Genomic DNA, 25,322 nt, shown 5'->3' with positions numbered 1-25,322 from the left:
ATTTGGCTTTATAGCTACACCCAATCTAAAGTGATAACTGCCCATCAGTGTGTGCATCACCTACTTATTTCACTTGGAGCAATCAAGCATTTTCACTTCCGCTACCACTTTGGAATTTGTGGGTGGAGCTGTGAACTGTTTCAAGTACAGAACAGATTCCGATCATATAAATGATCCACGCTGGATTGAGCCACGTCAGAATGAAAAGGCATCCAACTAGAAACTTGTGACATCAGACTTCTAATTCAGCGGGTATGCAATAATTATTTTATTCTAGTGCTAAATATGCCAGGGGAAGAAGTAAATAAGAAGAACCCTATCAGTCTTATTTTCACAATTGATACCTCAACAATGGCTCTGACCTTCCTGAATGATTTGGTAAGTGCTATTTGTTGGGGTAGATTTCAGTGATTCAAACACCTGGTTGACAAAGATCTTTCATTAGAGTTGTATTAACCTTAATGTAAACTGCTCCTCCTGTAAGCACAATTAGATTATTTCAAATAGAAGCACTCATTTTTATACCATTAATAAGTGCTACTCTTTGGGGCAGTCTCATCTGTGTCTATGACCAGTTGGAACTGATTTTTACCTCTGAATGTTACTCTAACTGTAGCACATTTACTGTTCTTTTAATGTAAGTGCTAACAAGTTGGGGCAGCTTTCAGTGAATGCAAACAGTCAAAATGTGAGTCCAGACTATGATCAAATCTAGATTTGAGATTCCAACACATGCACAGAACATTTGAAAGATTTATTTGAATTTTGCCACATGCATTCCGTGGACTACTTGACGACGAATCTGTAATGCGTCAGTACTTTGAGAATGCTACTTGAAACCATCATTTGGCTTTATTGCTACATCAAGAGGAACCCTATCTGTCACAATTGATACCTCAACAATGGCTCCGACCTTGCATTAATCATTTGGTAAGTGCTATTCTTTGTGGAGTTTTGTGTGATTTTTACAATTAAAGATGCCTTTTACCATTTTCACAATTAGATTACTTCAAATGGGAGCACTGATTTCTGGTATTTTCATAAGTGCTTCTCTTTGAGGCAGTTTCATCTGTGTATTTAACTTGACTGCCCTCTGTGAATATTAGTAACATTTCTAACCATTACTTACATATTAGTAATTATTGCCTGTAAAGATTTAGCTGAGAACACAAGCAGCAATATTGTCACAATCGATACCCCAACAATGGTCCTGACCTTTCTGAATTATTTGGTAAGTGCTATATGTTGGGGTGTTTTGTGTGATTTAAACAACTATGGATGCCTTTTACCAATTTCTCAATTAGATAACTTCAAATGGGAGCACTGATTTCTTGTATTTTATTTATTTTTTATTTTTTTAAGTGCTTCTCTTTGGGGCAGTTTCATTTGTGTATTTAACTGCCGTCTTTGAATATTTCGATGTAGCGCTTATTAGTCTCAGACAGAGACCATATTGAGTTACATTTTCTATGCGAATGTTCTACATATTCATTATGATATTAGTATTTATTGCAGGTAAAGATTCAGCTGAGAAAAGAAGAAGCATTATTGTCACAATCGATACCCCAACAATGGTCCTGACCTGTCTGAATTATTTGGTAAGTGCTATTTGTTGGGGTAGTTTTCAGTGATTCAAACACCTGGGTGACAAAGATATTTTATTCGAGTTGTATTACCCTTAATGTAAACTGCTCCTCGTGACCTGTAAGCACAATTAGATTACTTCAAATAGAAGCACTCATATTTATACCATTAATAAGTGCTACTCTTTGGGGCAGTCTCATCTGTGTCTATGACCAGGTAGAACAGATTTTTACCTCTGAATGTTACTCTAACTGTAGCACAGTTACTGTTCTTTTAATGTAAGTGCAAACAAGTTGGGGCAGCTTTCAGTGAATGCAATCAGACTATATGTGAATCAAGTGTATGATCAAATCTAGATTTGAGATTCCAACACAAGCACAGAACATTTTAAAGATTGATTTGATTTCTGCCACATGCATTCAGTGAACTAGTTGAGGGCAAATCTATAATTTTGCACTACTTTAAAAATGCTACTGTGAAACCATCATTTGGCTTTATAGCTACACCCAATCTAAAGTGATAACTGCCCATCAGTGTGTGCATCACCTACTTATTTCACTTGGAGCAATCAAGCATTTTCACTTCCGCTACCACTTTGGAATTTGTGGGTGGAGCTGTGAACTGTTTCAAGTACAGAACAGATTCCGATCATATAAATGATCCACGCTGGATTGAGCCACGTCAGAATGAAAAGGCATCCAACTAGAAACTTGTGACATCAGACTTCTAATTCAGCGGGTATGCAATAATTATTTTATTCTAGTGCTAAATATGCCAGGGGAAGAAGTAAATAAGAAGAACCCTATCAGTCTTATTTTCACAATTGATACCTCAACAATGGCTCTGACCTTCCTGAATGATTTGGTAAGTGCTATTTGTTGGGGTAGTTTTCAGTGATTCAAACACCTGGTTGACAAAGATCTTTCATTAGAGTTGTATTAACCTTAATGTAAACTGCTCCTCCTGTAAGCACAATTAGATTATTTCAAATAGAAGCACTCATTTTTATACCATTAATAAGTGCTACTCTTTGGGGCAGTCTCATCTGTGTCTATGACAAGGTAGAACAGATTTTTACCTCTGAATGTTACTCTAACTGTTGCGCATTTAGTGTTCTTTTCATGTAAGTGCAAACAAGTTGGGGCAGCTTTCAGTGAATGCCATCAACCAAAATGTGAATCAAGTCTAAGATGAAATCTAGATTTGAGATTCCAACCCAAACACAGAACATTTTAAAGATTTATTTAAATTCTGCCACATGAATTCAGTGACCTAGTTGAGGGCAAATCTGTAATTTTGCAATACTTTAAGAATGCTACTGTGAAACCATCATTTGGCTTTATAGCTACACCCAATCTAAAGTGATAACTGCCCATCAGTGTGTGCATCACCCACTTATTTCACGTGGAGTAATCATGCATTCTCACTTCTGCTGGATTTTGTGGGTGGAGCCGTGAACTGTTTCAAGTACAGAACAGATTCCGATCATATAAACGATCCACGCTGGATTCAGCCACGTCAGAATGAAAAGGCGTCCAACTACAAAATTGTGAGATCGGACTTCTATGTTAGCAGGTATACAATGATTAATTTATTCTAGTGCTAAATATTCCAGGGGAAGAAGTAAATAAGAAGAACCCTGTCTGTCTTATTTTGGGGAGCTTTGTGTGATTTAAATAATTAAAGATGCCCTTTACAAATTTCTACAAATTTCACAAGAAAGCACAATTAGATTACTTCAAATGGGAGCACTGATTTCTGGTATTTTTATAAGTGATTCTCCTTGGGGCAGTTTCATCTGTGTCTATGACCAGTTGGAACTGATTTTTACCTCTGAATGTTACTCTAACTGTAGCACATTTACTGTTCTTTTAATGTAAGTGCTAACAAGTTGGGGCAGCTTTCAGTGAATGCAAACAGTCAAAATGTGAGTCCAGACTATGATCAAATCTAGATTTGAGATTCCAACACATGCACAGAACATTTGAAAGATTTATTTGAATTTTGCCACATGCATTCCGTGGACTACTTGACGACGAATCTGTAATGCGTCAGTACTTTGAGAATGCTACTGTGAAACCATCATTTGGCTTTATTGCTACATCAAGAGGAACCCTATCTGTCACAATTGATACCTCAACAATGGCTCCGACCTTGCATTAATCATTTGGTAAGTGCTATTCTTTGTGGAGTTTTGTGTGATTTTTACAATTAAAGATGCCTTTTACCATTTTCACAATTAGATTACTTCAAATGGGAGCACTGATTTCTGGTATTTTCATAAGTGCTTCTCTTTGAGGCAGTTTCATCTGTGTATTTAACTTGACTGCCCTCTGTGAATATTAGTAACATTTCTAACCATTACTTACATATTAGTAATTATTGCCTGTAAAGATTCAGCTGAGAACACAAGCAGCAATATTGTCACAATCGATACCCCAACAATGGTCCTGACCTTTCTGAATTATTTGGTAAGTGCTATATGTTGGGGTGTTTTGTGTGATTTAAACAACTATGGATGCCTTTTACCAATTTCTCAATTAGATAACTTCAAATGGGAGCACTGATTTCTTGTATTTTATTTATTTTTTATTTTTTCAAGTGCTTCTCTTTGGGGCAGTTTCATTTGTGTATTTAACTGCCGTCTTTGAATATTTCGATGTAGCGCTTATTAGTCTCAGACAGAGACCATATTGAGTTACATTTTCTATGCGAATGTTCTACATATTCATTATGATATTAGTATTTATTGCAGGTAAAGATTCAGCTGAGAAAAGAAGAAGCATTATTGTCACAATCGATACCCCAAAAATGGTCCTGACCTGTCTGAATTATTTGGTAAGTGCTATTTGTTGGGGTAGTTTTCAGTGATTCAAACACCTGGGTGACAAAGATATTTTATTCGAGTTGTATTACCCTTAATGTAAACTGCTCCTCGTGACCTGTAAGCACAATTAGATTACTTCAAATAGAAGCACTCATATTTATACCATTAATAAGTGCTACTCTTTGGGGCAGTCTCATCTGTGTCTATGACCAGGTAGAACAGATTTTTACCTCTGAATGTTACTCTAACTGTAGCACAGTTACTGTTCTTTTAATGTAAGTGCAAACAAGTTGGGGCAGCTTTCAGTGAATGCAATCAGACTATATGTGAATCAAGTGTATGATCAAATCTAGATTTGAGATTCCAACACAAGCACAGAACATTTTAAAGATTGATTTGATTTCTGCCACATGCATTCAGTGAACTAGTTGAGGGCAAATCTATAATTTTGCACTACTTTAAAAATGCTACTGTGAAACCATCATTTGGCTTTATAGCTACACCCAATCTAAAGTGATAACTGCCCATCAGTGTGTGCATCACCTACTTATTTCACTTGGAGCAATCAAGCATTTTCACTTCCGCTACCACTTTGGAATTTGTGGGTGGAGCTGTGAACTGTTTCAAGTACAGAACAGATTCCGATCATATAAATGATCCACGCTGGATTGAGCCACGTCAGAATGAAAAGGCATCCAACTAGAAACTTGTGACATCAGACTTCTAATTCAGCGGGGATGCAATAATTATTTTATTCTAGTGCTAAATATGCCAGGGGAAGAAGTAAATAAGAAGAACCCTATCAGTCTTATTTTCACAATTGATACCTCAACAATGGCTCTGACCTTCCTGAATCATTTGGTAAGTGCTATTTGTTGGGGAGTTTTGTGTGATTTAAACAATTAAAGATGCCTTTTACAAATTTCTACAAATTTCACAAGAAAGCACAATTAGATTACTTCAAATGGGAGCACTGATTTCTGGTATTTTCATAAGTGCTTCTCTTTGGGGCAGTTTCATCTGTGTGTAACTTGACTGCCCTCTGTGAATGTTAGTAACATTAGTAACCATTACTTACATATTGGTAATTATTGCATGTGAAGATTCAGCTGAGGAAACAAGCAGCATTGTTGTCACAATCGATACCCCAACAATGGTCCTGACCTGTCTGAATTATTTGGTAAGTGCTATTTGTTGGGGTAGTTTAAAGTGATTCAAACACCTGGTTGACAAAGATCTTTAATTAGAGTTGTATTAACCTTAATGTAAACTGCTCCTCCTGTAAGCACAATTAGATTACTTCAAATAGAAGCACTCATTTTTATACCATTAATAAGTGCTACTCTTTGGGGCAGTCTCATCTGTGTTTATGACCAGGTAGAACAGATTTTTACCTCTGAATGTTACTCTAACTGTTGCGCATTTAGTGTTCTTTTCATGTAAGTGCAAACAAGTTGGGGCAGCTTTCAATGAATGCCATCAACCAAAATGTGAATCAAGTCTAGGATGAAATCTAGATTTGAGATTCCAACCCAAACACAGAACATTTTAAAGATTTATTTGAATTCTGCCACATGAATTCAGTGACCTAGTTGAGGGCAAATCGGTAATTTTGCAATACTTTAAGAATGCTACTGTGAAACCATCATTTGGCTTTATAGCTACACCCAATTTAAAGTGATAACTGCCCATCAGTGTGTGCATCACCCACTTATTTCACGTGGAGTAATCATGCATTCTCACTTCTGCTGGATTTTGTGGGTGGAGCCGTGAACTGTTTCAAGTACAGAACAGATTCCGATCATATAAACGATCCACGCTGGATTCAGCCACGTCAGAATGAAAAGGCGTCCAACTACAAAATTGTGAGATCGGACTTCTATGTTAGCGGGTATGCAATGATTAATTTATTCTAGTGCTAAATATTCCAGGGGAAGAAGTAAATAAGAAGAACCCTGTCTGTCTTATTTTGGGGAGCTTTGTGTGATTTAAACAATTAAAGATGCCCTTTACAAATTTCTACAAATTTCACAAGAAAGCACAATTAGATTACTTCAAATGGGAGCACTGATTTCTGGTATTTTTATAAGTGATTCTCCTTGGGGCAGTTTCATCTGTGTCTATGACCAGTTGGAACTGATTTTTACCTCTGAATGTTACTCTAACTGTGGCACATTTACTGTTTTTTTAATGTAAGTGCTAACAAGTTGGGGCAGCTTTCAGTGAATGCAAACAGTCAAAATGTAAGTCCAGACTATGATAAAATCTAGATTTGAGATTCCAACACATGCACAGAACATTTGAAAGATTTATTTGAATTTTGCCACATGCATTCCGTGGACTACTTGACGACGAATCTGTAATGCGTCAGTACTTTGAGAATGCTACTGTGAAACCATCTTTTGGCTTTATTGCTACATCAAGAGGAACCCTATCTGTCACAATTGATACCTCAACAATGGCTCCGACCTTGCATTAATCATTTGGTAAGTGCTATTCTTTGTGGAGTTTTGTGTGATTTTTACAATTAAAGATGCCTTTTACCATTTTCACAATTAGATTACTTCAAATGGGAGCACTGATTTCTGGTATTTTCATAAGTGCTTCTCTTTGGGGCAGTTTCATCTGTGTATTTCACTTGACTGCCCTCTGTGAATATTAGCAAGATTACTAACCATTACTTACATATTAGTAATTATTGCCTGTGAAGATTCAGCTGAGAACACAAGCAGCAATATTGTCACAATCGATACCCCAACAATGGTCCTGACCTGTCTGAATTATTTGGTAAGTGCTATATGTTGGGGTGTTTTGTGTGATTTAAACAACTAAGGATGCCTTTTACCAATTTCTCAATTAGATAACTTCAAATGGGAGCACTGATTTCTTGTATTTTATTTATTTTTTTATTTTTTTAAGTGCTTCTCTTTGGGGCAGTTTCATCTGTGTATTTAACTGCCGTCTGTGAATATTTCGATGTAGCGCTTATTAGTCTCAGACGGAGACCCTATTGACTTTGTTACATTTTCTATGCAAATGTTCTACATATTCATTATGATATTAGTACTTATTGCAGGTAAAGATTCAGCTGAGAAAAGAAGAAGCATTATTGTCACAATCGATACCCCAAAAATGGTCCTGACCTGTCTGAATTATTTGGTAAGTGCTATTTGTTGGGGTAGTTTTCAGTGATTCAAACACCTGGGTGACAAAGATATTTTATTCGAGTTGTATTACCCTTAATGTAAACTGCTCCTCGTGACCTGTAAGCACAATTAGATTACTTCAAATAGAAGCACTCATATTTATACCATTAATAAGTGCTACTCTTTGGGGCAGTCTCATCTGTGTCTATGACCAGGTAGAACAGATTTTTACCTCTGAATGTTACTCTAACTGTAGCACAGTTACTGTTCTTTTAATGTAAGTGCAAACAAGTTGGGGCAGCTTTCAGTGAATGCAATCAGACTATATGTGAATCAAGTGTATGATCAAATCTAGATTTGAGATTCCAACACAAGCACAGAACATTTTAAAGATTGATTTGATTTCTGCCACATGCATTCAGTGAACTAGTTGAGGGCAAATCTATAATTTTGCACTACTTTAAGAATGCTACTGTGAAACCATCATTTGGCTTTATAGCTACACCCAATCTAAAGTGATAACTGCCCATCAGTGTGTGCATCACCTACTTATTTCACTTGGAGCAATCAAGCATTTTCACTTCCGCTACCACTTTGGAATTTGTGGGTGGAGCTGTGAACTGTTTCAAGTACAGAACAGATTCCGATCATATAAATGATCCACGCTGGATTGAGCCACGTCAGAATGAAAAGGCATCCAACTAGAAACTTGTGACATCAGACTTCTAATTCAGCGGGGATGCAATAATTATTTTATTCTAGTGCTAAATATGCCAGGGGAAGAAGTAAATAAGAAGAACCCTATCAGTCTTATTTTCACAATTGATACCTCAACAATGGCTCTGACCTTCCTGAATCATTTGGTAAGTGCTATTTGTTGGGGAGTTTTGTGTGATTTAAACAATTAAAGATGCCTTTTACAAATTTCTACAAATTTCACAAGAAAGCACAATTAGATTACTTCAAATGGGAGCACTGATTTCTGGTATTTTCATAAGTGCTTCTCTTTGGGGCAGTTTCATCTGTGTGTAACTTGACTGCCCTCTGTGAATGTTAGTAACATTAGTAACCATTACTTACATATTGGTAATTATTGCATGTGAAGATTCAGCTGAGGAAACAAGCAGCATTGTTGTCACAATCGATACCCCAACAATGGTCCTGACCTGTCTGAATTATTTGGTAAGTGCTATTTGTTGGGGTAGTTTAAAGTGATTCAAACACCTGGTTGACAAAGATCTTTAATTAGAGTTGTATTAACCTTAATGTAAACTGCTCCTCCTGTAAGCACAATTAGATTACTTCAAATAGAAGCACTCATTTTTATACCATTAATAAGTGCTACTCTTTGGGGCAGTCTCATCTGTGTTTATGACCAGGTAGAACAGATTTTTACCTCTGAATGTTACTCTAACTGTTGCGCATTTAGTGTTCTTTTCATGTAAGTGCAAACAAGTTGGGGCAGCTTTCAATGAATGCCATCAACCAAAATGTGAATCAAGTCTAGGATGAAATCTAGATTTGAGATTCCAACCCAAACACAGAACATTTTAAAGATTTATTTGAATTCTGCCACATGAATTCAGTGACCTAGTTGAGGGCAAATCGGTAATTTTGCAATACTTTAAGAATGCTACTGTGAAACCATCATTTGGCTTTATAGCTACACCCAATTTAAAGTGATAACTGCCCATCAGTGTGTGCATCACCCACTTATTTCACGTGGAGTAATCATGCATTCTCACTTCTGCTGGATTTTGTGGGTGGAGCCGTGAACTGTTTCAAGTACAGAACAGATTCCGATCATATAAACGATCCACGCTGGATTCAGCCACGTCAGAATGAAAAGGCGTCCAACTACAAAATTGTGAGATCGGACTTCTATGTTAGCGGGTATGCAATGATTAATTTATTCTAGTGCTAAATATTCCAGGGGAAGAAGTAAATAAGAAGAACCCTGTCTGTCTTATTTTGGGGAGCTTTGTGTGATTTAAACAATTAAAGATGCCCTTTACAAATTTCTACAAATTTCACAAGAAAGCACAATTAGATTACTTCAAATGGGAGCACTGATTTCTGGTATTTTTATAAGTGATTCTCCTTGGGGCAGTTTCATCTGTGTCTATGACCAGTTGGAACTGATTTTTACCTCTGAATGTTACTCTAACTGTGGCACATTTACTGTTTTTTTAATGTAAGTGCTAACAAGTTGGGGCAGCTTTCAGTGAATGCAAACAGTCAAAATGTAAGTCCAGACTATGATAAAATCTAGATTTGAGATTCCAACACATGCACAGAACATTTGAAAGATTTATTTGAATTTTGCCACATGCATTCCGTGGACTACTTGACGACGAATCTGTAATGCGTCAGTACTTTGAGAATGCTACTGTGAAACCATCTTTTGGCTTTATTGCTACATCAAGAGGAACCCTATCTGTCACAATTGATACCTCAACAATGGCTCCGACCTTGCATTAATCATTTGGTAAGTGCTATTCTTTGTGGAGTTTTGTGTGATTTTTACAATTAAAGATGCCTTTTACCATTTTCACAATTAGATTACTTCAAATGGGAGCACTGATTTCTGGTATTTTCATAAGTGCTTCTCTTTGGGGCAGTTTCATCTGTGTATTTCACTTGACTGCCCTCTGTGAATATTAGCAAGATTACTAACCATTACTTACATATTAGTAATTATTGCCTGTGAAGATTCAGCTGAGAACACAAGCAGCAATATTGTCACAATCGATACCCCAACAATGGTCCTGACCTGTCTGAATTATTTGGTAAGTGCTATATGTTGGGGTGTTTTGTGTGATTTAAACAACTAAGGATGCCTTTTACCAATTTCTCAATTAGATAACTTCAAATGGGAGCACTGATTTCTTGTATTTTATTTATTTTTTTATTTTTTTAAGTGCTTCTCTTTGGGGCAGTTTCATCTGTGTATTTAACTGCCGTCTGTGAATATTTCGATGTAGCGCTTATTAGTCTCAGACGGAGACCCTATTGACTTTGTTACATTTTCTATGCAAATGTTCTACATATTCATTATGATATTAGTACTTATTGCAGGTAAAGATTCAGCTGAGAAAAGAAGAAGCATTATTGTCACAATCGATACCCCAACAATGGTCCTGACCTGTCTGAATTATTTGGTAAGTGCTATTTGTTGGGGTAGTTTTCAGTGATTCAAACACCTGGGTGACAAAGATATTTTATTCGAGTTGTATTACCCTTAATGTAAACTGCTCCTCGTGACCTGTAAGCACAATTAGATTACTTCAAATAGAAGCACTCATATTTATACCATTAATAAGTGCTACTCTTTGGGGCAGTCTCATCTGTGTCTATGACCAGGTAGAACAGATTTTTACCTCTGAATGTTACTCTAACTGTAGCACAGTTACTGTTCTTTTAATGTAAGTGCAAACAAGTTGGGGCAGCTTTCAGTGAATGCAATCAGACTATATGTGAATCAAGTGTATGATCAAATCTAGATTTGAGATTCCAACACAAGCACAGAACATTTTAAAGATTGATTTGATTTCTGCCACATGCATTCAGTGAACTAGTTGAGGGCAAATCTATAATTTTGCACTACTTTAAGAATGCTACTGTGAAACCATCATTTGGCTTTATAGCTACACCCAATCTAAAGTGATAACTGCCCATCAGTGTGTGCATCACCTACTTATTTCACTTGGAGCAATCAAGCATTTTCACTTCCGCTACCACTTTGGAATTTGTGGGTGGAGCTGTGAACTGTTTCAAGTACAGAACAGATTCCGATCATATAAATGATCCACGCTGGATTGAGCCACGTCAGAATGAAAAGGCATCCAACTAGAAACTTGTGACATCAGACTTCTAATTCAGCGGGTATGCAATAATTATTTTATTCTAGTGCTAAATATGCTATGGGAATTAGTAAATAAGAAGAACCCTATCTGTCTTATTTTCACAATTGATACCTCAACAATGGCTCTGACCTTCCTGAATCATTTGGTAAGTGCTGTTTGTTGGGGAGTTTTGTGTTATTTAAACAATTAAAGATGCCTTTTACAAATTTCTACAAATTTCACAAGAAAGCACAATTAGATTACTTCAAATGGGAGCACTGATTTCTGGTAATTTCATAAGTGCTTCTCTTTGGGGTAGTTTCATCTGTGTGTAACTTGACTGCCCTCTGTGAATATTAGTAACATTAGTAACCATTACTTACATATTGGTAATTATTGCATGTGAAGATTCAGCTGAGAAAACAAGCAGCATTGTTGTCACAATCGATACCCCAACAATGGTCCTGACCTGTCTGAATTATTTGGTAAGTGCTATTTGTTGGGGTAGTTTAAAGTGATTCAAACACCTGGTTGACAAAGATCTTTAATTAGAGTTGTATTAACCTTAATGTAAACTGCTCCTCCTGTAAGCACAATTAGATTACTTCAAATAGAAGCACTCATTTTTAAGTGCTACTCTTTGGGGCAGTCTCATCTGTGTCTATGACCAGGTAGAACAGATTTTTACCTCTGAATGTTACTCTAACTGTAGCACAGTTACTGTTCTTTTAATGTAAGTGCAAACAAGTTGGGGCAGCTTTCAGTGAATGCAATCAGACTATATGTGAATCAAGTGTATGATCAAATCTAGATTTGAGATTCCAACACAAGCACAGAACATTTTAAAGATTGATTTGATTTCTGCCACATGCATTCAGTGAACTAGTTGAGGGCAAATCTATAATTTTGCACTACTTTAAGAATGCTACTGTGAAACCATCATTTGGCTTTATAGCTACACCCAATCTAAAGTGATAACTGCCCATCAGTGTGTGCATCACCTACTTATTTCACGTGGAGCAATCAAGCATTTTCACTTCCGCTACCACTTTGGAATTTGTGGGTGGAGCTGTGAACTGTTTCAAGTACAGAACAGATTCCGATCATATAAATGATCCACGCTGGATTGAGCCACGTCAGAATGAAAAGGCATCCAACTAGAAACTTGTGACATCAGACTTCTAATTCAGCGGGTATGCAATAATTTTTTTATTCTAGTGCTAAATATGCCAGGGGAATTAGTAAATAAGAAGAACCCTATCTGTCTTATTTTCACAATTGATACCTCAACAATGGCTCTGACCTTCCTGAATCATTTGGTAAGTGCTGTTTGTTGGGGAGTTTTGTGTTATTTAAACAATTAAAGATGCCTTTTACAAATTTCTACAAATTTCACAAGAAAGCACAATTAGATTACTTCAAAAAGGAGCACTGATTTCTGGTATTTTCATAAGTGCTTCTCTTTGGGGTAGTTTCATCTGTGTGTAACTTGACTGCCCTCTGTGAATATTAGTAACATTAGTAACCATTACTTACATATTGGTAATTATTGCATGTGAAGGAATGTTTCAGCTGAGGAAACAAGCAGCATTGTTGTCACAATCGATACCCCAACAATGGTCCTGACCTGTCTGAATTATTTGGTAAGTGCTATTTGTTGGGGTAGTTTTCAGTGATTCAAACACCTGGTTGACAAAGATCTTTCATCTTTCTGGAGTTGTATTATCCTTAATGTAAACTGCTCCTCCTGTAAGCACAATTAGATTACTTCAAATAGAAGCACTCATTTTTATACCATTAATAAGTGCTACTCTTTGGGGCAGTCTCATCTGTGTCTATGACCAGGTAGAACAGATTTTTACCTCTGAATGTTACTCTAACTGTTGCGCATTTAGTGTTCTTTTCATGTAAGTGCAAACAAGTTGGGGCAGCTTTTAGTGAATGCCATCAACCAAAATGTGAATCAAGTCTAGGATGAAATCTAGATTTGAGATTCCAACCCAAACACAGAACATTTTAAAGATTTTTTTGAATTCTGCCACATGAATTCAGTGACCTAGTTGAGGGCAAATCTGTAATTTTGCAATACTTTAAGAATGCTACTGTGAAACCATCATTTGGCTTTATAGCTACACCCAATTTAAAGTGATAACTGCCCATCAGTGTGTGCATCACCCACTTATTTCACGTGGAGTAATCATGCATTCTCACTTCTGCTGGATTTTGTGGGTGGAGCCGTGAACTGTTTCAAGTACAGAACAGATTCCGATCATATAAACGAACCACGCTGGATTCAGCCACGTCAGAATGAAAAGGCGTCCAACTACAAAATTGTGAGATCGGACTTTTATGTTAGCGGGTATGCAATGATTATTTTATTCTAGTGCCAAATATGCCAGGGGAAGAAGTAAATAAGAAGAACCCTGTCTGTCTTATTTTGGGGAGCTTTGTGTGATTTAAACAATTAAAGATGCCCTTTACAAATTTCTACAAATTTCACAAGAAAGCACAATTAGATTACTTCAAATGGGAGCACTGATTTCTGGAATTTTTAAAAGTGATTCTCCTTGGGGCAGTTTCATCTGTGTCTATGACCAGTTGGAACTGATTTTTACCTCTGAATGTTACTCTAACTGTAGCACATTTACTGTTCTTTTAATGTAAGTGCTAACAAGTTGGGGCAGCTTTCAGTGAATGCAAACAGTCAAAATGTGAGTCCAGACTATAATCACATCTAGATTTGAGATTCCAACACATGCACAGAACATTTGAAAGATTTATTTGAATTTTGCCACATGCTTTCCGTGGACTACTTTACGACGAATCTGTAATGCGTCAGTACTTTGAGAATGCTACTGTGAAACCATCATTTGGCTTTATTGCTACATCAAGAGGAACCCTATCTGTCACAATTGATACCTCAACAATGGCTCCGACCTTGCATTAATCATTTGGTAAGTGCTATTCTTTGTGGAGTTTTGTGTGATTTTTACAATTAAAGATGCCTTTTACCATTTTCACAATTAGATTACTTCAAATGGGAGCACTGATTTCTGGTATTTTCATAAGTGCTTCTCTTTGGGGCAGTTTCATCTGTGTATTTAACTTGACTGCGCTCTGTGAATATTAGCAAGATTACTAACCATTACTTACATATTAGTAATTATTGCCTGTGAAGATTCAGCTGAGAACACAAGCAGCAATATTGTCACAATCGATACCCCAACAATGGTCCTGACCTGTCTGAATTATTTGGTAAGTGCTATATGTTGGGGTGTTTTGTGTGATTTAAACAACTAAGGATGCCTTTTACCAATTTCTCAATTAGATAACTTCAAATGGGAGCACTGATTTCTTGTATTTTATTTATTTATTTATTTTTTTAAGTGCTTCTCTTTGGGGCAGTTTCATCTGTGTATTTAACTGCCGTCTGTGAATATTTCGATGTAGCGCTTATTAGTCTCAGACGGAGACCCTATTGACTTTGTTACATTTTCTATGCAAATGTTCTACATATTCATTATGATATTAGTACTTATTGCAGGTAAAGATTCAGCTGAGAAAAGAAGAAGCATTATTGTCACAATCGATACCCCAACAATGGTCCTGACCTGTCTGAATTATTTGGTAAGTGCTATTTGTTGGGGTAGTTTTCAGTGATTCAAACACCTGGGTGACAAAGATATTTTATTCGAGTTGTATTACCCTTAATGTAAACTGCTCCTCGTGACCTGTAAGCACAATTAGATTACTTCAAATAGAAGCACTCATATTTATACCATTAATAAGTGCTACTCTTTGGGGCAGTCTCATCTGTGTCTATGACCAGGTAGAACAGATTTTTACCTCTGAATGTTACTCTAACTGTAGCACAGTTACTGTTCTTTTAATGTAAGTGCAAACAAGTTGGGGCAGCTTTCAGTGAATGCAATCAGACTATATGTGAATCAAGTGTATGATCAAATCTAGATTTGAGATTCCAACACAAGCACAGAACATTTTAAAGATTGATTTGATTTCTGCCACATGCATTCAGTGAACTAGTTGAGGGCAAATCTATAATTTTGCACTACTTTAAGAATGCTACTGTGAAACCATCATTTGGCTTTATAGCTACACCCAATCTAAAGTGATAACTGCCCATCAGTGTGTGCATCACCTACTTATTTCACTTGGAGCAATCAAGCATTTTCACTTCCGCTACCACTTTGGAATTTGTGGGTGGAGCTGTGAACTGTTTCAAGTACAGAACAGATTCCGATCATATAAATGATCCACGCTGGATTGAGCCACGTCAGAATGAAAAGGCATCCAACTAGAAACTTGTGACATCAGACTTCTAATTCAGCGGGTATGCAATAATTATTTTATTCTAGTGCTAAATATGCCATGGGAATTAGTAAATAAGAAGAACCCTATCTGTCTTATTTTCACAATTGATACCTCAACAATGGCTCTGACCTTCCTGAATCATTTGGTAAGTGCTGTTTGTTGGGGAGTTTTGTGTTATTTAAACAATTAAAGATGCCTTTTACAAATTTCTACAAATTTCACAAGAAAGCACAATTAGATTACTTCAAATGGGAGCACTGATTTCTGGTATTTTCATAAGTGCTTCTCTTTGGGGTAGTTTCATCTGTGTGTAACTTGACTGCCCTCTGTGAATATTAGTAACATTAGTAACCATTACTTACATATTGGTAATTATTGCATGTGAAGATTCAGCTGAGAAAACAAGCAGCATTGTTGTCACAATCGATACCCCAACAATGGTCCTGACCTGTCTGAATTATTTGGTAAGTGCTATTTGTTGGGGTAGTTTAAAGTGATTCAAACACCTGGTTGACAAAGATCTTTAATTAGAGTTGTATTAACCTTAATGTAAACTGCTCCTCCTGTAAGCACAATTAGATTACTTCAAATAGAAGCACTCATTTTTAAGTGCTACTCTTTGGGGCAGTCTCATCTGTGTCTATGACCAGGTAGAACAGATTTTTACCTCTGAATGTTACTCTAACTGTAGCACAGTTACTGTTCTTTTAATGTAAGTGCAAACAAGTTGGGGCAGCTTTCAGTGAATGCAATCAGACTATATGTGAATCAAGTGTATGATCAAATCTAGATTTGAGATTCCAACACAAGCACAGAACATTTTAAAGATTGATTTGATTTCTGCCACATGCATTCAGTGAACTAGTTGAGGGCAAATCTATAATTTTGCACTACTTTAAGAATGCTACTGTGAAACCATCATTTGGCTTTATAGCTACACCCAATCTAAAGTGATAACTGCCCATCAGTGTGTGCATCACCTACTTATTTCACTTGGAGCAATCAAGCATTTTCACTTCCGCTACCACTTTGGAATTTGTGGGTGGAGCTGTGAACTGTTTCAAGTACAGAACAGATTCCGATCATATAAATGATCCACGCTGGATTGAGCCACGTCAGAATGAAAAGGCATCCAACTAGAAACTTGTGACATCAGACTTCTAATTCAGCGGGTATGCAATAATTATTTTATTCTAGTGCTAAATATGCCATGGGAATTAGTAAATAAGAAGAACCCTATCTGTCTTATTTTCACAATTGATACCTCAACAATGGCTCTGACCTTCCTGAATCATTTGGTAAGTGCTGTTTGTTGGGGAGTTTTGTGTTATTTAAACAATTAAAGATGCCTTTTACAATTTTCTACAAATTTCACAAGAAAGCACAATTAGATTACTTCAAATGGGAGCACTGATTTCTGGTATTTTCATAAGTGCTTCTCTTTGGGGTAGTTTCATCTGTGTGTAACTTGACTGCCCTCTGTGAATATTAGTAACATTAGTAACCATTACTTACATATTGGTAATTATTGCATGTGAAGATTCAGCTGAGAAAACAAGCAGCATTGTTGTCACAATCGATACCCCAACAATGGTCCTGACCTGTCTGAATTATTTGGTAAGTGCTATTTGTTGGGGTAGTTTAAAGTGATTCAAACACCTGGTTGACAAAGATCTTTAATTAGAGTTGTATTAACCTTAATGTAAACTGCTCCTCCTGTAAGCACAATTAGATTACTTCAAATAGAAGCACTCATTTTTAAGTGCTACTCTTTGGGGCAGTCTCATCTGTGTCTATGACCAGGTAGAACAGATTTTTACCTCTGAATGTTACTCTAACTGTAGCACAGTTACTGTTCTTTTAATGTAAGTGCAAACAAGTTGGGGCAGCTTTCAGTGAATGCAATCAGACTATATGTGAATCAAGTGTATGATCAAATCTAGATTTGAGATTCCAACACAAGCACAGAACATTTTAAAGATTGATTTGATTTCTGCCACATGCATTCAGTGAACTAGTTGAGGGCAAATCTATAATTTTGCACTACTTTAAGAATGCTACTGTGAAACCATCATTTGGCTTTATAGCTACACCCAATCTAAAGTGATAACTGCCCATCAGTGTGTGCATCACCTACTTATTTCACTTGGAGCAATCAAGCATTTTCACTTCCGCTACCACTTTGGAATTTGTGGGTGGAGCTGTGAACTGTTTCAAGTACAGAACAGATTCCGATCATATAAATGATCCACGCTGGATTGAGCCACGTCAGAATGAAAAGGCATCCAACTAGAAACTTGTGACATCAGACTTCTAATTCAGCGGGTATGCAATAATTTTTTTATTCTAGTGCTAAATATGCCAGGGGAATTAGTAAATAAGAAGAACCCTATCTGTCTTATTTTCACAATTGATACCTCAACAATGGCTCTGACCTTCCTGAATCATTTGGTAAGTGCTGTTTGTTGGGGAGTTTTGTGTTATTTAAACAATTAAAGATGCCTTTTACAAATTTCTACAAATTTCACAAGAAAGCACAATTAGATTACTTCAAATGGGAGCACTGATTTCTGGTATTTTCATAAGTGCTTCTCTTTGGGGTAGTTTCATCTGTGTGTAACTTGACTGCCCTCTGTGAATATTAGTAACATTAGTAACCATTACTTACATATTGGTAATTATTGCATGTGAAGGAATGTTTCAGCTGAGGAAACAAGCAGCATTGTTGTCACAATCGATACCCCAACAATGGTCCTGACCTGTCTGAATTATTTGGTAAGTGCTATTTGTTGGGGTAGTTTTCAGTGATTCAAACACCTGGTTGACAAAGATCTTTCATCTTTCTGGAGTTGTATTATCCTTAATGTAAACTGCTCCTCCTGTAAGCACAATTAGATTACTTCAAATAGAAGCACTCATTTTTATACCATTAATAAGTGCTACTCTTTGGGGCAGTCTCATCTGTGTCTATGACCAGGTAGAACAGATTTTTACCTCTGAATGTTACTCTAACTGTTGCGCATTTAGTGTTCTTTTCATGTAAGTGCAAACAAGTTGGGGCAGCTTTCAGTGAATGCCATCAACCAAAATGTGAATCAAGTCTAGGATGAAATCTAGATTTGAGATTCCAACCCAAACACAGAACATTTTAAAGATTTTTTTGAATTCTGCCACATGAATTCAGTGACCTAGTTGAGGGCAAATCTGTAATTTTGCAATACTTTAAGAATGCTACTGTGAAACCATCATTTGGCTTTATAGCTACACCCAATTTAAAGTGATAACTGCCCATCAGTGTGTGCATCACCCACTTATTTCACGTGGAGTAATCATGCATTCTCACTTCTGCTGGATTTTGTGGGTGGAGCCGTGAACTGTTTCAAGTACAGAACAGATTCCGATCATATAAACGAACCACGCTGGATTCAGCCACGTCAGAATGAAAAGGCGTCCAACTACAAAATTGTGAGATCGGACTTTTATGTTAGCGGGTATGCAATGATTATTTTATTCTAGTGCCAAATATGCCAGGGGAAGAAGTAAATAAGAAGAACCCTGTCTGTCTTATTTTGGGGAGCTTTGTGTGATTTAAACAATTAAAGATGCCCTTTACAAATTTCTACAAATTTCACAAGAAAGCACAATTAGATTACTTCAAATGGGAGCACTGATTTCTGGAATTTTTAAAAGTGATTCTCCTTGGGGCAGTTTCATCTGTGTCTATGACCAGTTGGAACTGATTTTTACCTCTGAATGTTACTCTAACTGTAGCACATTTACTGTTCTTTTAATGTAAGTGCTAACAAGTTGGGGCAGCTTTCAGTGAATGCAAACAGTCAAAATGTGAGTCCAGACTATAATCACATCTAGATTTGAGATTCCAACACATGCACAGAACATTTGAAAGATTTATTTGAATTTTGCCACATGCTTTCCGTGGACTACTTTACGACGAATCTGTAATGCGTCAGTACTTTGAGAATGCTACTGTGAAACCATCATTTGGCTTTATTGCTACATCAAGAGGAACCCTATCTGTCACAATTGATACCTCAACAATGGCTCCGACCTTGCATTAATCATTTGGTAAGTGCTATTCTTTGTGGAGTTTTGTGTGATTTTTACAATTAAAGATGCCTTTTACCATTTTCACAATTAGATTACTTCAAATGGGAGCACTGATTTCTGGTATTTTCATAAGTGCTTCTCTTTGGGGCAGTTTCATCTGTGTATTTCACTTGACTGCCCTCTGTGAATATTAGCAAGATTACTAACCATTACTTACATATTAGTAATTATTGCCTGTGAAGATTCAGCTGAGAACACAAGCAGCAATATTGTCACAATCGATACCCCAACAATGGTCCTGACCTGTCTGAATTATTTGGTAAGTGCTATATGTTGGGGTGTTTTGTGTGATTTAAACAACTAAGGATGCCTTTTACCAATTTCTCAATTAGATAACTTCAAATGGGAGCACTGATTTCTTGTATTTTATTTATTTTTTTATTTTTTTAAGTGCTTCTCTTTGGGGCAGTTTCATCTGTGTATTTAACTGCCGTCTGTGAATATTTCGATGTAGCGCTTATTAGTCTCAGACGGAGACCCTATTGACTTTGTTACATTTTCTATGCAAATGTTCTACATATTCATTATGATATTAGTACTTATTGCAGGTAAAGATTCAGCTGAGAAAAGAAGAAGCATTATTGTCACAATCGATACCCCAACAATGGTCCTGACCTGTCTGAATTATTTGGTAAGTGCTATTTGTTGGGGTAGTTTTCAGTGATTCAAACACCTGGGTGACAAAGATATTTTATTCGAGTTGTATTACCCTTAATGTAAACTGCTCCTCGTGACCTGTAAGCACAATTAGATTACTTCAAATAGAAGCACTCATATTTATACCATTAATAAGTGCTACTCTTTGGGGCAGTCTCATCTGTGTCTATGACCAGGTAGAACAGATTTTTACCTCTGAATGTTACTCTAACTGTAGCACAGTTACTGTTCTTTTAATGTAAGTGCAAACAAGTTGGGGCAGCTTTCAGTGAATGCAATCAGACTATATGTGAATCAAGTGTATGATCAAATCTAGATTTGAGATTCCAACACAAGCACAGAACATTTTAAAGATTGATTTGATTTCTGCCACATGCATTCAGTGAACTAGTTGAGGGCAAATCTATAATTTTGCACTACTTTAAGAATGCTACTGTGAAACCATCATTTGGCTTTATAGCTACACCCAATCTAAAGTGATAACTGCCCATCAGTGTGTGCATCACCTACTTATTTCACTTGGAGCAATCAAGCATTTTCACTTCCGCTACCACTTTGGAATTTGTGGGTGGAGCTGTGAACTGTTTCAAGTACAGAACAGATTCCGATCATATAAATGATCCACGCTGGATTGAGCCACGTCAGAATGAAAAGGCATCCAACTAGAAACTTGTGACATCAGACTTCTAATTCAGCGGGTATGCAATAATTATTTTATTCTAGTGCTAAATATGCCAGGGGAAGAAGTAAATAAGAAGAACCCTATCAGTCTTATTTTCACAATTGATACCTCAACAATGGCTCTGACCTTCCTGAATGATTTGGTAAGTGCTATTTGTTGGGGTAGTTTTCAGTGATTCAAACACCTGGTTGACAAAGATCTTTCATTAGAGTTGTATTAACCTTAATGTAAACTGCTCCTCCTGTAAGCACAATTAGATTATTTCAAATAGAAGCACTCATTTTTATACCATTAATAAGTGCTACTCTTTGGGGCAGTCTCATCTGTGTCTATGACAAGGTAGAACAGATTTTTACCTCTGAATGTTACTCTAACTGTTGCGCATTTAGTGTTCTTTTCATGTAAGTGCAAACAAGTTGGGGCAGCTTTCAGTGAATGCCATCAACCAAAATGTGAATCAAGTCTAAGATGAAATCTAGATTTGAGATTCCAACCCAAACACAGAACATTTTAAAGATTTATTTAAATTCTGCCACATGAATTCAGTGACCTAGTTGAGGGCAAATCTGTAATTTTGCAATACTTTAAGAATGCTACTGTGAAACCATCATTTGGCTTTATAGCTACACCCAATCTAAAGTGATAACTGCCCATCAGTGTGTGCATCACCCACTTATTTCACGTGGAGTAATCATGCATTCTCACTTCTGCTGGATTTTGTGGGTGGAGCCGTGAACTGTTTCAAGTACAGAACAGATTCCGATCATATAAACGATCCACGCTGGATTCAGCCACGTCAGAATGAAAAGGCGTCCAACTACAAAATTGTGAGATCGGACTTCTATGTTAGCAGGTATACAATGATTAATTTATTCTAGTGCCAAATATTCCAGGGGAAGAAGTAAATAAGAAGAACCCTGTCTGTCTTATTTTGGGGAGCTTTGTGTGATTTAAATAATTAAAGATGCCCTTTACAAATTTCTACAAATTTCACAAGAAAGCACAATTAGATTACTTCAAATGGGAGCACTGATTTCTGGTATTTTTATAAGTGATTCTCCTTGGGGCAGTTTCATCTGTGTCTATGACCAGTTGGAACTGATTTTTACCTCTGAATGTTACTCTAACTGTAGCACATTTACTGTTCTTTTAATGTAAGTGCTAACAAGTTGGGGCAGCTTTCAGTGAATGCAAACAGTCAAAATGTGAGTCCAGACTATGATCAAATCTAGATTTGAGATTCCAACACATGCACAGAACATTTGAAAGATTTATTTGAATTTTGCCACATGCATTCCGTGGACTACTTGACGACGAATCTGTAATGCGTCAGTACTTTGAGAATGCTACTGTGAAACCATCATTTGGCTTTATTGCTACATCAAGAGGAACCCTATCTGTCACAATTGATACCTCAACAATGGCTCCGACCTTGCATTAATCATTTGGTAAGTGCTATTCTTTGTGGAGTTTTGTGTGATTTTTACAATTAAAGATGCCTTTTACCATTTTCACAATTAGATTACTTCAAATGGGAGCACTGATTTCTGGTATTTTCATAAGTGCTTCTCTTTGAGGCAGTTTCATCTGTGTATTTAACTTGACTGCCCTCTGTGAATATTAGTAACATTTCTAACCATTACTTACATATTAGTAATTATTGCCTGTAAAGATTCAGCTGAGAACACAAGCAGCAATATTGTCACAATCGATACCCCAACAATGGTCCTGACCTTTCTGAATTATTTGGTAAGTGCTATATGTTGGGGTGTTTTGTGTGATTTAAACAACTATGGATGCCTTTTACCAATTTCTCAATTAGATAACTTCAAATGGGAGCACTGATTTCTTGTATTTTATTTATTTTTTATTTTTTTAAGTGCTTCTCTTTGGGGCAGTTTCATTTGTGTATTTAACTGCCGTCTTTGAATATTTCGATGTAGCGCTTATTAGTCTCAGACGGAGACCCTATTGACTTTGTTACATTTTCTATGCGAATGTTCTACATATTCATTATGATATTAGTATTTATTGCAGGTAAAGATTCAGCTGAGAAAAGAAGAAGCATTATTGTCACAATCGATACCCCAACAATGGTCCTGACCTGTCTGAATTATTTGGTAAGTGCTATTTGTTGGGGTAGTTTTCAGTGATTCAAACACCTGGGTGACAAAGATATTTTATTCGAGTTGTATTACCCTTAATGTAAACTGCTCCTCGTGACCTGTAAGCACAATTAGATTACTTCAAATAGAAGCACTCATATTTATACCATTAATAAGTGCTACTCTTTGGGGCAGTCTCATCTGTGTCTATGACCAGGTAGAACAGATTTTTACCTCTGAATGTTACTCTAACTGTAGCACAGTTACTGTTCTTTTAATGTAAGTGCAAACAAGTTGGGGCAGCTTTCAGTGAATGCAATCAGACTATATGTGAATCAAGTGTATGATCAAATCTAGATTTGAGATTCCAACACAAGCACAGAACATTTTAAAGATTGATTTGATTTCTGCCACATGCATTCAGTGAACTAGTTGAGGGCAAATCTATAATTTTGCACTACTTTAAGAATGCTACTGTGAAACCATCATTTGGCTTTATAGCTACACCCAATCTAAAGTGATAACTGCCCATCAGTGTGTGCATCACCTACTTATTTCACTTGGAGCAATCAAGCATTTTCACTTCCGCTACCACTTTGGAATTTGTGGGTGGAGCTGTGAACTGTTTCAAGTACAGAACAGATTCCGATCATATAAATGATCCACGCTGGATTGAGCCACGTCAGAATGAAAAGGCATCCAACTAGAAACTTGTGACATCAGACTTCTAATTCAGCGGGTATGCAATAATTATTTTATTCTAGTGCTAAATATGCCAGGGGAAGAAGTAAATAAGAAGAACCCTATCAGTCTTATTTTCACAATTGATACCTCAACAATGGCTCTGACCTTCCTGAATGATTTGGTAAGTGCTATTTGTTGGGGTAGTTTTCAGTGATTCAAACACCTGGTTGACAAAGATCTTTCATTAGAGTTGTATTAACCTTAATGTAAACTGCTCCTCCTGTAAGCACAATTAGATTATTTCAAATAGAAGCACTCATTTTTATACCATTAATAAGTGCTACTCTTTGGGGCAGTCTCATCTGTGTCTATGACAAGGTAGAACAGATTTTTACCTCTGAATGTTACTCTAACTGTTGCGCATTTAGTGTTCTTTTCATGTAAGTGCAAACAAGTTGGGGCAGCTTTCAGTGAATGCCATCAACCAAAATGTGAATCAAGTCTAAGATGAAATCTAGATTTGAGATTCCAACCCAAACACAGAACATTTTAAAGATTTATTTAAATTCTGCCACATGAATTCAGTGACCTAGTTGAGGGCAAATCTGTAATTTTGCAATACTTTAAGAATGCTACTGTGAAACCATCATTTGGCTTTATAGCTACACCCAATCTAAAGTGATAACTGCCCATCAGTGTGTGCATCACCCACTTATTTCACGTGGAGTAATCATGCATTCTCACTTCTGCTGGATTTTGTGGGTGGAGCCGTGAACTGTTTCAAGTACAGAACAGATTCCGATCATATAAACGATCCACGCTGGATTCAGCCACGTCAGAATGAAAAGGCGTCCAACTACAAAATTGTGAGATCGGACTTCTATGTTAGCAGGTATACAATGATTAATTTATTCTAGTGCCAAATATTCCAGGGGAAGAAGTAAATAAGAAGAACCCTGTCTGTCTTATTTTGGGGAGCTTTGTGTGATTTAAATAATTAAAGATGCCCTTTACAAATTTCTACAAATTTCACAAGAAAGCACAATTAGATTACTTCAAATGGGAGCACTGATTTCTGGTATTTTTATAAGTGATTCTCCTTGGGGCAGTTTCATCTGTGTCTATGACCAGTTGGAACTGATTTTTACCTCTGAATGTTACTCTAACTGTAGCACATTTACTGTTCTTTTAATGTAAGTGCTAACAAGTTGGGGCAGCTTTCAGTGAATGCAAACAGTCAAAATGTGAGTCCAGACTATGATCAAATCTAGATTTGAGATTCCAACACATGCACAGAACATTTGAAAGATTTATTTGAATTTTGCCACATGC

Source organism: Silurus aristotelis, assembly GCF_946808225.1.
Source record: "Silurus aristotelis genome assembly, chromosome: 16".
Classification (NCBI taxonomy): Eukaryota; Metazoa; Chordata; class Actinopteri; order Siluriformes; family Siluridae; genus Silurus; species Silurus aristotelis.
This window is presented reverse-complemented; position numbering follows the sequence as displayed.